The sequence below is a fragment of the Miniopterus natalensis genome, chromosome 9 (genome assembly GCF_054644295.1).
Source record: "Miniopterus natalensis isolate mMinNat1 chromosome 9, mMinNat1.hap1, whole genome shotgun sequence".
In the NCBI taxonomy this organism is placed as follows: Eukaryota; Metazoa; Chordata; class Mammalia; order Chiroptera; family Miniopteridae; genus Miniopterus; species Miniopterus natalensis.
In genome coordinates, this window is record NC_142089.1 from 19,947,901 (window position 1) to 19,965,200 (window position 17,300).

Sequence of the window (17,300 nt, forward strand, 5' to 3'; positions counted from 1 at the left end):
ATAGGAATCCAACAGGGAAGGGTGCACAGGATGATGCCCAATCAACTGAGCCACAATGGCCAGGGCTGTTGTCAGCATATGTGTGTGTATATATGTACATATTACATGTTACATGTTTTTATTGATTTCAGAGAGAGGAAGGAAGAGGGAGAGAGAGAGAGAAACATCAGTGATGAGAGAGAGTCATTGATCGGCTGCCTCCCGCACTCCCCCTACTGGGGATCAGGCCTGCAACCCGGGCGTGTGCCCTGACCAGGAATCGAACCTTGATCTCCTGGCCAGGCTTACGTTATATTTTAACACACAAAAAATTTAAGTATAAAAATTTTCAAGTCTAAAATAATAAAAAATTTTTAAAAGGATTCAGGTGCTAACCTTAAAGACCCTGTTGTAGGTTGAATTGTGGCCCCCAAAGAGTATGTCCACCTAGAATCCCAGGACCTTTTTGGAACAAACTTCTTTGCAGATGTAATTAATGTAAAGATCTTGAGATGAGAACACCCTGGATTAGGATGGGCCCTAAATCCAATGAAGACTGTCCTTAGAAGAGACAGAAAAAAGACACAGAGACAGAGAAAAGGCCACGGGAACACCAGCAAGGACTGGAGGTGCACTGCCACAAATCAAGAAACACCTGCCCAGCGGTGTGACTCAGTGGCTGAGCACTGACCTATGATCCTGGAGGTCCAGGTTCCATTCCCCGTTGGGGCACAAGCCCAGGTTTCGGACTCCATCCCCAGCAGAGGGCGTGCAGAAGGCAACCAATCAGTGATTCTCATCATTGATGTTTCCATCTCTCCTCCCTTCCTCTCTCTCAAATCAATAAAGACATTTTAAAAAAGAGAGAAACACCTGAGACCACCAAAGGTTGAAAGAAACAAAGAAGGATTCTTCCCTTGAGCCTTCTGGGAAAACTTGGCCCTCCCCACACCTTGACTTCCGGTTTCTAGCCTCCAGAACTGTGAACAAATAAGTTTCTATTGTTTTAAGCCACCAAGCTTGTGGTGATTTGTTATGGCAGCCTTAGAAAACTAATACAGATAGCTACTGATAAAAAATGTGACAAATTTATGCCCTGGCCGGTGTGGCTCAGTGGTTAGAGCCTGGGCCAGAGCACCGAAGGGTCACAGGTTCTGTTCCTGGTAAAGGGCATGTACCTGGGTTGCGAGTTTGCTCCCCATCCATGGTTGGGCACATTTAGGATGCAACCAATCAATGTGTCTGTCTCACATCCATGTTTCTTTCTCTCCCCATCCTTCCCCCTCTTCCACTCACTCTTTGAAAAGCAATAAAAAAAATATCCTAGGTGAGGATTAACAACGACAAAAAAAGTGACAAATTTAAACATAAAAATATATATATATATATATATATATATATATATATATATATATATTCCAGCTGGTGTGGTTCAGTGGTTGAGCATCGACCTATGCAGGAGATAGATCAAGGTTCAGTTCCCTGGTCAGGGCATGTGCCCGGATTGCCGGCCCAATTCCCAGCAGGGGGCATGCAGGAGGCAGCCAGTCAATGACTCATCATTGATTTTTCTATCTCTCCCTCTTTCCCTTCTCTCTGAAATTAATAAAGATGCATTTAAAAAATATATATAAAATGTAAAATTTACCATTTTAAATAGTGTATAATTCAATGGCTTTAAGTACATTAACAATTTGTGCAACTATCACTACTATCTATTTAACCCCCAAATAGAAACTCTACACTTTAAGGAATAACTCCCCATTAGCCTTCCCTCCACCCCCTTGTATGCTTTAATCTACTTTCTGCCTCAATGAATTTGCCTATTTAAATATTTCATATCAGTGGAATAATATAACATTTTACCTTTGGCATCTGGCGCTTTCACCTAGCATAATGTTGTCAAGGTTCATCTATGCTGTAGTATGTTTTAGAACTTCATTCTTTTTTATTGGCTGAATAGTGGTCTATTGTATGTATATTTCACATTTTGTTTGTTCATTCTCCCGTTGATGGATACTTGGGTTGTTTCTGCCTTCTGGATATTGTGAAAAATTCTGCTATAAACTTGCGCACAAGTATTTGAGTCTCTTCTTTAGGTTCTTTGGGTATATACCTGGAAATGGCTTTGCTGGGTCATATGGGAGTTGTAAGTTTATTTTTTTTGAAGAATCACCAAACTTTTCCACAGGGGCTGCACCAGTCTCTATTTCCACTAGCAATGTGGGAGGGTTCTGATTTCTCCACATCCTCTCCAGCACTGTTCTTTTTTTTTTCTTTTTGGTTTTTTTTTTACTTACTGATAACTTTTAATGATCACTTTAATATGAACATGTGTTTGACCCTCAAGAAACTGTCATAAAGGGAAGAGCAAGTTGCCACTGAAAGGAGTACGTGAAGCTTAGGGGTGAATGGCATGCAGTTTCTGGATCCAGTTGATACTCAAAAATACCAAAGCACTTCCTAACGTTAGTCATTTGAACAATCAGAACTTCTTCAAATATTGATTCACTTCTTCCTTGGGGCAGGGACAGAGTGCAATGCAAGTGGCAACATTCTCTGGCTGTTCCAGCCATAGCATGTGGTTAGTGTTCTGTTGTAGTGTCTCAGCCAGCTCCTTTAGGGTGGGCTCACCTGGGGCCTCAAGGACCACCTTGCGCATGTGCCCCAGCTCCTGGAAGTAAGCAGCAGCGAGGGTGGTCGCGGTGATTGTGCAAGGCCACAGTGGCTGCATCACAAGCCTGCGCTACCAATGCACCCCCTGGCCAGGATAATGGAACCTGCGAGAGCTCCTTTCCTAACACCAAGTATACCAAGACCTGCGGCTCTGCGCCAGGTGCGCCATCTTCCTGCCCAGCAGTAATGTCTGGCCTAGCCCCAGGTGCATGCCAGGATCAGACTTTCTTTCTCTTTTTGATGATAGTTATCGTAGTGAGTGTGAAAATAGTATTTCCTGGTTTTGACTTATTTTTTTTAATGACTAATGATGTTGAGTATGTTTTCTTATTGGCCATTTGTATATCTTCCTTGGAAAAATGTCTGTTTAAATCCTTTGCCCATTTTTTAATCGGGTAGTTTGTCTTTTTTTTTTAATCCTCACCCGAGGATATTTTTCCATTGCTTTTCAGAGAGAGTGGAAGGGAGAAAGAGAAAGAAAAACAGATGTGAGAGAGATATATGTATTGGTTTCCACCCGCAGGCACCCAGACCAGGCCTGGGATTGAGCCTGCAACCGAGGTACGTGCCCTTGGCTGGAATAGAACCCGGGACCCTTTAGTCTGCTGGCCGACACTCTAACCATTATGCCAAACTGGCTAGGGGGTAGCTTGTCTTTTTGTTGTAGGACTTCTTTATGTATTCTGGATATTAAATTCTTATCAGATAGGTGATATGCAAATATTTCCTCACCTTCTGTGGATTGTCTTTTTACTTTCTTGATAGTGCTTTCTGATCCACAAGTTTTCAATTCTGATGAAGTCCAGTTTCTCTATTTTACTTTTGTAGCTTGTGCTTTTATTACCATATTTGAGAAACCATTGCCAAATCCAGGATAAGTAGTTTTTCCCATATGTTTACTTCTAAGAGTTTTATAGTTTATCTCTAATTTGGGTTTTTAATCCATTTTAATTTAATTTTTGTTTATGGTGTAAAGTAGTTGTATAATTTTGTTCTTTTGTATGTGGATATCCAGTTTTTCCAGTACCACATGTTGAAGTCTGTTTTTTCCCCATTGGGATGATTTTGGCACCCTTGTCAAAAATCACTTGACTTTTGTATTAATCAGTGTGGGCTGTCATAACAAAATACCATAGTCTGGGTGACTTAAATCATAGGAATTTATTTCTCACAGTTCTGGACGCTGAGAAGTCTAAGGTCAAGGTGCTGGCAATGTGTAGGTTTCATTCTCAGGCTGCTTCTCTTGGCTTGTTGGCAGCCCCTGTTGTGCTGTGTGTTCTCATGATCTTTTTGCATGTTCTCAGAGATTGAGCAAGCCCTGTGGTGCCTCTTTTTATAAGGGCACTAATCTTATCATGAGAGTGCTACCCTTATGACTTCATTGAACACTTATTACTTCCCAAAGGTCCCATCTCCAAATGTTGGAGTTTTCAGGCTTCAGCATAGGAATTTTGGGGACACATGCATTCAGTCCGTAGCAGCCATATATGTAAGGGCTAATTTCTGGACTCTCAGTTTTGTTTCTTTGGTCTATATGTCTCCTTGTGCCAGTACTACACTGCTTTGATTACTATAGCCTTTTTTTTTTAATCCTGACCCAAGGATATTTTTTCCATTGCTTTTCAGAGAGCGTGGAAGGTGGGGTTGGGGAGAAACATCAGTGTGAGAGAGGGAAACATCGATGTGAGAGGCTTATTGATTAGTAGCCTCCTGCATGTGCCTGACTGGAGCCGGGGATTGAGCCTGATAATTCTTTTTTTTTTTTTTAAATGTATCTTTATTGATTTCAGAGAGAGGAAAAGGAGAGAGAGAGATAGAAACATCAATGATGAGAGAGTCGTTGATCAGCTGCCTCCTGCACGCCCCCAACTGGGGATCGAGCCCGCAACTCAGGCATGTGCCCTGACTTGGAATCGAACCCCGATCGCCTGGATCCTAGGTCGACACTCAACCGCTGAGCCATGCCCGGCCAGGCAGCCTGATAATTCTTAATTCACTATTTCATTAGGGGTTACAAAATGATGGTTTTTTTAATTCTTTTATTTCTGTGGTACTTCAGCTATGATTATTTTATAGAGAAGAATTTTTCCTTATCACTTTGTTTTCCTTATTACCTTGAAATACGTTAATACAGAAAAGACAAGATAAATGCTTGATTCTTTGTCATTTTAAAGAATGAATTGATGCCCTGGCAGCCTCCACAAATGACCAGTGAAAGTTTTTTGGAGGATTGGGGGAATGAGAGGGGTATCATGATAAGTCATTATCTGTACATTTACATATGGATTTATATATTTCTTTTGTATCAGTTGACTGTACCATCTTTTTAAAAATGTTATATTGATTTTAGAGAGAGAGGAAGGGAGAGGGAGAAAAAGAAACATCTACGGGAGAGAGAAACCAATTTACTGCCTCCTACCCGCCTGCTACTGGGGATCAAGCCTACATCTCTGACATGTACCCTGACCGGGAATCTGGGACCTTTTGGTGCATAGAATGAAGCTCAACTAACTGAGCTACACAAGCCAGGGCTATTATACCATCTTTGATCAGTAGGAGCCTCTTCAAGTTAGCTCTTGAGTCATTTTTTATGACTCCTGTAATCTTTGATACCTTTCTTGCTTTTTGGTGCAGGATGAATTAAGCTCATCTGTATATTCCCCGCTCCAGACCTGAAATCTGGAGCCCTGGTTCCTTTTAGTGGGAAATGGTATTTAGAGACCATAACACTTGATCATTTTTAAAAAAAATGGTCTTAAATTTTATATGTAGAAGGGTTCTTTGAAGTTTCTACCCAGCGTAGGAATCTTTGTCCTAAGTATTTTGCATGTTTGTAATTGGGCTCTTTTGAAGATTATTTAAAAATGTTAAGTGACAAACATTCTCAGATGGAACATAATCTACTCTTTGCTGTTTTTAAGTAAAATCTAAAATGAGAGGAAACTAATAAAAGTTAGAAATAAATGTATAAAGCCAATATAGCAAAAATTAGAATTTTAATTTTAAAACAATACTATTCACAGCAAAAATAATTAACTGCCACAAATTTCTGACTTTATGTTTGTAAAGATATAATTCATGTTGAGGTTGTAGCTGCCATGGATCATTATGTATCAAAAAACCTTGCATTGAAGTATATAGAACAAAAATTTTAATGGTTTAGAGAGGAAACAAAGTTTAATTGAATTTGGTACACTATGGGGAAAACATTACCTTCTTCTTACACTCCCATGAAACATTTACAGAAATTAATCATAATTTACACATTTTAAAACCTTAAAATTTAGAAAGTACATTCTTTGACCACAGTGCAGTGAAGCTGAAATGAGTAAAGTGTCAATTAAAATAACCCAAACATATGGAATTTTAGAATTTTTAAGCAACTCTTGGGCTAAACAAGTTGAAACTAACTTTAATTACAAACTTTTAGAAATATAACAGTGAGCTATATGTCATTTATACCTCAATTAAAAAACAGAGTATAACATTGAGAGCATGCTATATCACAGTTTGGGATATGAGCAGAACTACTCTAAAGAAAATATTTAGCATTAAACGCTTTTAGTGTAAAAAAATAAATTGCATATTCAACTTTGTATGTTAGAACAATGAAATAAACCTGAGGAAAGCATAAGGGAGGAATTAATAAGGTTGAAAATGATGTGTTAGAAAGAATATCTAGCGCTGCCAGTGTGGCTCAGTGGTTGAGCATAGACCTATGAACCAGGAGCTCATGGTTCGATTCCTGGTGAGGGCATATGCCTGGGTTGCAGGCTTAATCCCCAGTAGAGGGTGTGCAGGAGGCAGCTGATCAGTGCCTCTCTCATTATTGATATTTCTATATCTCTTCCTTCCTCTCTCTGAAATCTATTTAAAAAATACATATTTTGGGGAAAAATATAAAATCTATAGCTTGATAAAAAAATAGCTGATTTTTTGTGAAGAGTCCAATAAAGTAAACAAGTTTCAAGAAGAAAAGACTATAACCATAAATAGATTAGGATAATATATTGAACAACTATATGTATAATTAACTCAGTGCTGATTTAGATATGAATTAGTGGAAAATTTTCTTTTTTTTTTTTTTTAATAAATATATCTTTATTGATTTCAGAGAGAGGAAAGGAGAGGGGGAGAGAGTGAGATAGAAACATCAATGATGAGAGAGTCATTGATCGAGCCCGCAGCCCGGGCATGTACCCTGACCGGGAATCGAACCATGATCGCCTGGATCCTAGGTCGATGCTCAACCACTGAGCCATGCCCGGCCGGGCTAGTGGAAAATTTTCTAAAGTAAATTACCAAAATGATTCAAGAAGTAGAAAACCTGGGTTTGATTCCAGTCAAAGGCACTGCCTTGGTTGCAGGCTCGATCCCCAGCTCTGGTCAGGTGTGTGTGTGAGGCAACCAAGGGATGTGTCTCTCTCACTTTGATGTTCCCTCTCTCTTTCTCTTCCCCTCTCTTCCATTCTCTAAAAAATCAATGGAAAAAATATCGTCTGGTGAGGATTAACAAAAAACAAAGAAGTGGAAAATCTGAATAGGCCAATAACTGTTTAAGAAATTGTAAATGTCAACGAACAACCCCCCAAGTTTCTAATCTATCTTTGTAACCTTTGAGGAACAGCTTTTTAAAAAAAATATTTGCCAAAACAGAAAAAAATCTTGTATAAAGATGCCAAAAAAGACCTTGGTATGTTTAGTGTTCATTTCTGATAAAATCCTATTCTATGAAGCTAAGAGTAGAGGGTTATTTCTTTCATTTGTATTAGAATCCAACAACTGTCCCTGGAAATTTAGGAGGGATACCTGCTACTACCATAGTTACTTATTACTATTTTGGAAGTTCTAGGCAATGTAGTTAGATGAGGAAAGGAAATAAAAGGTGTGAAGTTGGGGAACAAAATTATTCTTTTCAATGATACAGTTATTTACCTGTAAATCTTAAGAGTATCAATAGAAAATATTTTATGGCTAAGAAGTAAAAGTGCAAAAGTGAAAACAATCTGGAGTAAGAGAAGAAAATGTATTAGGATTGTAACAGGAAACAGTAAAATGCCTAGTTACAAAATAAAACTATTTAAAAAAATCCTACAAAACCCAATAACTCGATTATAAGTAGTTGGAAAATATGTTTTTAAAAGAGATTGATTCACAGAGTAATGAAAAATTAAAATTCCTTGGTATAAACCTAATAAGAAATATGTGAGACTTATAGAAAAGGATAAGACTTTACCTAAGGACATGATAATAAAATAACAATAGTCACAACAACTAATTTTTATTGAGCATTGTTTTAAGCATATGTCTTAACTCGTTTAATCCTCAAAATGACCCTGTAATGTAGCGGTAAGACTGAGGGTAACAGGAAAAGTGCCTTTTTAGGGTTCTTTAGCTGTAGAATGAGGAAGAATGGAATTGGAGCCATGTAAAGGAGACTCTGTAGCCACTAAGCTTTGATGATTCTGGAAAAAAATGGACTCATATGCCATGTTCCTGCATGGAAAAACCCAATGTTATAAGAATACGTCCCATTAAAATATTTCAGTCAGTATTACAATGGACTTTTGTCCCCCCCCCCCATTTTGATGGTGAGGAGGGTAGAATTTGAGAAAACAATAATCAAGTTCATTTGGAATTATAAATATGTGAAAGATAGCCAAAATAATTTTGAATTAGAAGAGTAATGGGAGAGGGCAGGAGTAGGGCAGTGGGCGGGTACCTTGTTTTACAGAATCTTTAATGTACCAGTATAGGAATGTTCAGACAAATAATTACAAATAAAGAAACAGATTCATGTCTATACATAAGAATATAATTATTCATTATTCACTAAATAGTGTTTGGACAATCTGCCAGTCATTTGGGTAGAAATAAAGTTAGATCTTTTACTTACTTCAGATGCCAAAACAAATTCTAGAGGGATTGAATATATAAATCTAAAAAAATGAAAGTATTCGAGTACCCAAAGAAAACGTAGATAAGCATTAGATCTTGATATAGGGAATGCATTTCTAACCATAGGAAAAAAAGTAATAATAATGCAAATCAAAAGAATGATAGATTTGACTACATTGAAAAAAATCACATTAAAAATTGTTTTTAAATTCTCACCTGTTATGTTTTTGATTTATTTATTTTTTTAAGAGAGGAAGTGTGGGGGAGAGACAGACAGACTGACATCGATGTGAGAGAGAAACATCAATCAGTTGCCTTCTAGGAATCGAACCTGCAACCTTTTGGTGCATGGGACGATGCTCCAACCAACTGAGCCACCTGGCCAGAGCAAAAACCGTCACATTTTAAAAAAGGAGAAAGTTTGAAATACCTGACAAATGGAATAGACTATTTTCAGAAGAATGGAGTGCTGGGCAGATAAAAGCAGATAACCACTTTAGGAGTCATAATTCCTCAGTGTTCCACATCCAGTCACCATTTGTGCTTTCATTCAAATGTTTGAGTGTCTATACAGAGAACCATTGTAGGTACTGAGGATAAAGGAATGAGTAATCAAATGGAGAAAATCTCTGCTCTTACAGAATTTACATTCTAGTGATAGGAGAGATAAATGCTAATTAAATAATGTAGATGATTTAAAATGGAGCGTTTCTATAGACAAAGCAGAAACAGGAGATACAATAGGCTGTGGTGGAAAGGGCATTGCAATTTTAAATAGTGACTTTTAGGCAAAAATCTGAAGGAGATGAGGAAGCCATGTTGTCATCTGAGAGGAAGAACATTCCAGGTAGAGGGATAAAAGGCAAAGGCTATGAGGCAGGAGAGTGCTGTGCATGTTTTGTGAACAGCAAAGATGTGGTAGCTGAAGGTGAGTGAGCAAGATGGTGAGTAGTAGGAGATGAGGTCAGGAAGATAACTTTCTAGATCCTGTAGGGGCATTTAAGTCAAGTTGTGGTGACTGTTGTGTACATTGTTGGATGTTTCACAGCATCCTTGGTCTCTATCCTCTAGATATCTGAACTCCCCAGTTGTAACCAAAAATGCTTCCTGACATTGCAGTTTTTCTAGATTTGGGGAGCAAAGTTGCCCTTGATTGAAAAGCACTGCTCTTCCAAATGATTCTGAGTCCCTCTGGACAAAGCTTGGAGGAAGATTTGTAGTGTGTACTTGTGGTAACAGTACAGAGTCCTTAAGGGTGACCCAGTCTCCTTAATCAAGAGGCTATCAGTCTGCAAATTTGCTAGGTCTGTGAATGGCGAATGTATGTGATTTCCACTGTGGTGACTCAAGTCAAGTTTTGGTCACCAGATTTAGGCATTTTTGTGTTATACAGATTAAACTGCCCATCTATTTCATTCCTAGGAACATCGTGATCAATTAGCCACTGCCAAAGATCCATGCGGGCCAAAGCATTCTGATTACCGGTACGTCCCTGCTGCCCTTATCTTTGGGGTTAAGTGCTGCCAATTGGCCTTAATTACTTTGGGATCCCATCATCCTCAGTGAAATTAGAGAGCCCATCTCAGTGGTGACATTCCCCATAGTCATACCTGATGTACAAAAGAGACCAGCCACACAGCTTGTCAAGTATGCAGAGCTCCCCTAACTAATACAGTGTCTCCTGGGCTTTACCACTGATGGTGCCAATACTTTATTAGACAGAGGACAGAAACCTCACAGTAATTTGAATAGGGAAAGTTAAATATATAGAATTACTAACCAGTTATGAGAACTAACCCTAAGAGGGAAAGAGAACTTTAAGGTATACAGAATAGCAGGTAGAGGGAGCAGCCAATAACTTTAGGGCTGAGGCAAAGTAGCAGGGATGGAATAAATTTGAAAGATGCCCCATCTCTCAGCTTGAAGGCTGAGATTCAGATCTTGTTGGAGAGGGTGTGTTTCACCGGACGCTGGACAAGTTTGAAATGCTGCAGATTTTTGTTGGCAAACAGGAAACCTCCCTCTGGGGTGCTGACAAAAGTTGCTAGGCCTGGCCGGTGTGGTTCAGTGGTTGAGCATCAACCTGTGATCTGGGGGATAGAAGTTCAATTCCCAGTCAGAGCACATGCCCAGGTTGCAGATTCGATCCCCAGTGAGGGGCATGCGGGAAGCAGCCAATCAGTGACTCTCTCTCATCATTGATGTTTCTATCTCTCTCCCTTCCTTTCTTTGAAATCAGTAAAGATACATTAAAAAAAAAGGAGTTAAAAACTAAATTTATTTAAAAAAAAAAAGTTGCTAGGAAGTCCCTTGCTGAACCTGGCTAAGAAGACAGCAGGGGCACTGGTATAATTCTCTGGGAATCCTCCCACCCTTTGGGATGCTGACAAAGCTTTCTAGGGAACCAAGCATAGGGGTATGTGTGAGTGTCACTGGAGACTTGGTGGGAAGTTGGCGCCTGGGAGAGGGTCATTGGATGTCTTGCATACCACTAGCCTCCACTGGAGCAAGCAGTTCAGAGCACACGTTTAATGAGGAGAGAACCTTCTTCCTTCTGGAGTATTCCTTCAGTGCCATCTGCTGACAAATGTTGTTAACATTGTGCCAGCTGGCAAAGGAGAAATGTTCATAGGTGCCAGCTCCATTATCACAAAGCAAGGCATAGAAGAGTAGATTTGGAGTTGAGAGGAAGTACATTTATAATTGGTACACTCAGATATTTACATTTCTAGTATTCTTCATTGCTTTGGGTAAACCCTGATTTCCATGTGGTGGTGGTTTACTTCTTCTGAAGGACTTAACTTTAAAACTGCTTGTCATGTTGGTGTGCTGCTGCTGCTGAATTCTTCCAGCTTTTGGATACCTGAAAAACTTTTTTTTGCTATTAAAAAAATTAATAGTGGTAAAATACACATAACATAAAATTTCTTATCTTACCCATTTTTAGGTGTACAGTTCAGTGATATTAAATACATTTATAATGTGCAACCATCACCACCATTTATCTGCATAGCTCTCTTTTCATCTTGTAAAACGGAAACTCTATACCCATTAAACAGTAATTCCCCATTCCTCCCTTGGCAACTACCATTTTACTTTATTTCTTTTAGTGTAATGTCTTCAAGTTTTGTCCATGTTGTACTGTGTGTCACAATTTCCTGTTAAAGGCTGAATAATATTCCATTGTATGTATATACCACATTTTGCTTATTTATTCATCTATCAGTGGACATGAGGTTGCTTTCACGTTTTAGCCATTTGGAAAATGTTATGAACATGGGTGTACAGGGGTGTATGTGGGTGAACGTGGGTGTATCTCTTTAAGATCCTGTTTTCAGTTATTTTAAGTATATACCCAGAAGTGGAATTACGGGATCAAATGGTAATTCTATTTTTAATTTTTTGAGGAACCGCCATACTGTTTTCCACAGCAGCTGTACCTTTTTACATTTCTACCACTAATGCCTAAGGGTTTAAAATTTCTCCACTTCGTTGACACTTGTATTCTGTTTTTTTGATAGTAGCCATCCTAATGATTATGAGGTGGTATTTCATTGTCATTTCAGTTTTCGCTTTCCAAATGATCAGTGATGTTGAGCATCTTTTCATGTGCTTATTAACCATTTGCATATCTTTGGAGAAATGTCAATTTTAGTCCTTTGCCCATTTTTAAATTTGCTTGATTGATTTTTGTTGTTGAGTTTTAGGAGTTCTATATATGTTCTGGATATTAATCCCTCATCAGATATAAGGTTTATAAATATTTTAACCCATTCTGTAAATTGCCTTTTTACTTCATTGATACTGTCTTTGGATGAACAAAATTTAAAAATTTTCATCAAGTCTAACTTGTTTATTTTTCGTTGCCTGTGCATTTGGTGTCATATTCATGAAGTCACTGCCAAATCCTATTGTCATGAAGCTTTTGCTCTATGTTTATTTCTAAGAATTTTATAGTTTTAGGTCTTATATTTAGGTCTTTGATCCTTTTAAAGTTAATTTTTGTATATGGTGTGAGGTAAGGGTCCAACTTCATTCCTTTGTGAGTGGATATCCAGTTTTCCCAACATTTGTTGAAAAGATTGTCCTTTTCCTGTTAAGTGGCATTGCCATACCCTTGTCAAAATCTTTTTTTTTAATATATCTTTATTGATTTCAGAGAGAGGAAGGGAGAGGGGGGAGAGAGAGAGAAACCGCAATGATGAGTCATCACGGATCGGCTGCCTCCTGCACGCCCCCGACTGGGGATCAAGCCCGAAACCCGGGCATGTGCCCTGACCAGGAATTGAACCACCATCTCCTGGATCCTAGGTTGATGCTCAACCGCTGAGCCACGCCCAGCCGGGCTCAAAATCATTTGACTACACATGTGAGGGTTTCTTCTTGAGCTCTCTATTCCAGTGGTCTGTATATGTCCTTATGCCAGTACTGCACTATTTTAATTACTATAGCTTTGTAGTAAGTTTTAAAATAAAGAAGTGTGTGCCCTCCAGCTTTATTTTTTCTTCTCAAGACTGGCTATTCAGGGTCCCTTGAGAGTCTGTGAATTTTAGGATGGGTTATTCTAGTTCTGCAAAAAAAGTCATTGGGATTTTGATAGGGATTGCTTTGAATCTGTAGAATGCTTTGGGTAGCATTGACATCCTATCAGTATTAAGTCTTCCAATCCATTAATTTATGTCTTTAATTTCGTTCCAAAATGTTTTGTAGTTTTCATTTGTACAAGTGTTTCACCTCCTTGGTTAAATTAATTTCTAGGTATTTATTCTTTTTGATGCTATTATAAGTGGAAATGTATTTGTAATTTCCTTCGCAGATTGTTCATTGCTAGTGTGTAGACATGCAGCTGATTACTGATTTTTCTGTGTTGACATTGTACACTGTTACTTTGCTAAATTCATTTATTCTACTATTTTTTTTCCTTTTGATTGGATCTGTAGGGTTTTCCACATTTAAGACAGTATCTTCTGCAACATGATAAAATTTTACTTCTTCCTTTCCAATTTGGATGCCTTTGTTAGTTACAGCATTTTCATAGATTCCATCTTAGGTTTAGATAATATAATAGTCCCTTTTACTATTAGTTTGCAGAGAGATTTTTTTTTTTTTTACATAATGGAATTAAATTTTATCAAATGCTTTTCCTGCATGTATTACGAAGATCATATAGTTTCTTCTTTTTCAGTCTGTTCATTTGTTTTTTGAATGTTAAACTAACTCATTCCTGTAGTAAGTTCCATATGGTTATGATGGATCATACTTTTCATATGATCTTGGATTAAGTCTATAATGTTTTGATAAGAATTTTTGCATCTGTGTTTATGTGCAATATTGATTACACGTTTTCTCTTTTTTCTTTTTTCAAACTTACCTTTATTGTTGAAAGTATTTCAGATGTCCCTGTTTCTCCCCCCATTCATCCCTTCCACCTATTTTCTTTTGCTGTCTTTGTCTGGTTTTGGTGTCAGAGTGATGCTGGCAATATAAATTGAGTTTGTAAATATTCCTTCCTACTAATTTCTTTAATAAATTTGGGTAAGATTACTATTATATATTTTTTAAGGGTTTGATTTTTTGGCCAGTAAATCCCATCTAAGCCTGGCATTTTCTCTGTGGGAGGTTCAGTTAATCATTTGAGTTTTAAAACAGGTACAGGAATTTTGATTTTTTTCTTGTTTTTTTTTTTTTTTTTTTTTTTAGCAGTTTGTGTTATTTGGTGCATTCATCCATTTAACCTTAATTAGTTGAATTTTTTTAAAAAATATTTTTTTATTGATTTCAGAGAGAGGAAGGGAGAGGGGGAGAGAGAGTTGGAGCATCAATGATGAGAAAGAATCATTGACTGTCTTCCTCTTGCATGCCCCCAGCTGGGGATCGAGCCCACAACCCGGGCATGTGCCCCAACTTGGAATTGAACCGTGATCTAGGTCCTAGGTCGATGCTCAACCACTCAGCCATGCCCACCCGGGCTTAAGTACTTGAACTTATTGGCTGAATTATTTATAATACTCTCTTATTCTTTTAATGTCTGTAGATGTATTCTTGTGTCCCTTTTTTGATTCCTGATATTGCCAGTTTGTAACTTTATTTTTTTCTTTGATCAGTCTAGCTGGAGGCTTTTCAGTTATATTGATATTTTGAAAGAATCAACTTTAGATTTTGTTGAATTTTTAATTGTTTTCCATCTAATTGATTTTTAAAATATCTTTATTTCCTTGTCACTTCTTTTGGGAATGCTTCAGAAATGGAAATGGGAAAAAACGCTGGACTAGGAATCAAGACTTAGTTACAACAGGAGGTTCCACATAACTTACACAAGGGACATTCCTGGAGCACCCAGCGCAGGTGATCAAGGAGATTGTGCCACTGGGTCCCACAGGACACCTACTACATAAAGCCACCCAACCTACACTGGGAGTAATAGCAAATCTTCCTAATACATAGAAACTAACACAAGGAGGCAGCTGAATTGGGGAGACAAAGAACAGGAGAAATCTCTAGAAGAAGAGCTAAATGAAATACAGGCTAGCAGTTTTCCAGATACACAGTTCTAAGAATGCTCAAGGAACTTAGAACTAAGAGAGGTAAGGTAACAAGCAAAGAAAAGGATATAGAAACCATAAAAAAGAGCCAGTCAGAAATGAAGGATACAGTATCTGAAATGAAGAATACACTAGAAGGAATAAACTGTAGGTTGGATGAAGCAGAGGATGGAATCAGCAATTTGGAAGAGAAGGTAGCAGAAAGCAGTCAATTAGAGCATCAAAAAGAAAAAAGGATAGTTTAAGGGACCTTTGGGACAACATGAAGCATAACAACATCCACATCATCAGGGTTCCAGGAAGAGAGAGCGCAAGGGATCAAGAATTTATTTGAAGAAATAATGACTGAGAACTATCCTAACGTGGTCAAAGAAAAAGACACACAAGTTCAAGAAGTACAGAGAGTCCCAGATAGGATGAACCCAAAACCAGCACCAAGACACATCATAATTAAAACGGCAAAGGTTAAGGACAAAGATAGAATCTTAAAGTCAGGACAGCTAGTTACCTACAAGGGAGCTCCCATAAGACTTTTAGCTGATTTCACAATGGAAACATTTCAGGCCAGAAGGAATTGCTATGAAATATTCAGAGATGAAAAGGAAGGACCTAAAACCAAGACTACTTTTCCCAGGAAGGCTATCATTTGAAATTGAAGGCAGGCGTGGCCAGCGTAACTCAGTGGTTGTGCCTCTACCCATGAACCAGGAGGTCGAGGTTCAATTCCTGGTCAGGGCACATACCTGGTTGCAGGCTCGATTCCCAGTAGGGGGCATGCAGGAGGCAACCGATCGATGTTGATTCTCTCCCATCAATGTTTCTCTTTCTCCATCTCTCTCTAAAATCAATAAAAACATTTAAAAAATAAAAAAATGAAGGCGGAATAAAGAGCTTCCCAGACAAGAAAAAGCTAGAGTTAATTACCACCAAACCAGTATTACAAGAAATGTTAAAGGGTCTTCTTTAAAAAGAAGAAGAAAATGAAAAGGGAAAAACCCCCACAGAGGAACAGTTGTAAAGAATAAAATGGCAATAAATACATACCTGTAAATAGCCTAAATGCTCCAATTAAAAGACATAATATAGCAGAACGGATATATATGCTGTAGACAGATTAAAAGTCAAGGGATAGAAAAAGATATTTCATGCACATGGAAAAAACACACACGCTAGGGTAGCAATACTTACATCAGACAAAATAGATTTCAAAACAAAGGAGATAATAAGAGACAAAGAAGGACATTACATAATGCTACAAGGATCAATCCAGCAAGAGGGTATAAGCCTTGTAAACATTTATGTACCCAACATAGGAGCACCTAAATATATATAGTATGTCTTGGTGGACATAAAGGGAGAGATCGACAGCAGTACAACTATAGTAGGGGATTTTAACATGGCATTTTCATCAACTGATCCTCCAGATAGAAATTTGCCCTAGCTGGTTTGGCTCAGTGGTTAGAGTGTCAGTCTGCATACTGAAGGGTCCTGGGTTTGGTTCTAGCCAAGGGCACATACCTCAGTTGCAGGCTCAATCCCCGGCCCTGGTCAGGGCGTGTGTGGGGGGCAACCAATCGATGTGTTTCTGTCTCTTTTCCACTTTCTCTGAAAAGCAATGGGGAAAAAATAAAATTAACAAGGAAACAGTGGCCTTAAGTGACATACTATATCACATGAATTTTATCGATGTCTTCAGAGCATTTCATCCCAGAGCTGCAGAATATAAATTCTTTTCAAGTGCACATGGAATGTTTTCTAGGATAGACCACATTAGGACACTAAACATCCACTGGTTGCCTCTTGCACGTGCCCTGACTAGGGATCGAACCTGCTACTTTTTGGTGTATGATGATCCTACCAGCAGCCACACCAACCAGGGCTTTAAAAAAAAAAATTATTGGGGTGACATTGGTTAATAAAATTATATAGGTTTCAGGTGTAAAATTCTATAATACATCATCTGTATATTGTACCATATTGTGTGTTCACCTGAAGTCAAGACTCCTGTCACCATTTATGCCCCCTTTACCGTCTTCTACCTTTCCCCACCCCTCTTTACCTCTGGTAATCACCATACTGTTGTCTGTGTTGATGAGGGTTGTTTTGTTTTGGCTTATTAATATCTTCACCTTTTTCACTGAGCCCCCCCAAACTCCCTCCCCTCTAACAGCTGATAGTCTTTTTTTTATCTATGGGTCTCTATTT

General features: G+C 38.3%; 1 protein-coding gene and 1 pseudogene across 5 annotated transcripts in view; one reads left to right on the forward strand and one right to left on the reverse strand.

The window, feature by feature from the left end:
• The window catches only part of ZMYM4 (zinc finger MYM-type containing 4), a 93,663-nt gene that overhangs the window by 8,573 nt on the left and 67,790 nt on the right, over positions 1-17,300 (forward strand). For 3 of the 5 annotated variants that reach the window (XM_087820302.1, XM_087820301.1, XM_016218191.2), the window contains exon 2: positions 9,976-10,037. The exons of the other annotated variants lie outside the window; for them this stretch is intronic. The gene's annotated coding sequence lies outside the window, so the exon portion shown is untranslated. The remainder of the gene's footprint in view (positions 1-9,975; positions 10,038-17,300) is intronic. 5 annotated transcript variants of the gene reach the window in all.
• LOC148092383 (putative peptidyl-tRNA hydrolase PTRHD1 pseudogene) lies at positions 2,453-2,866 on the reverse strand (annotated as a pseudogene).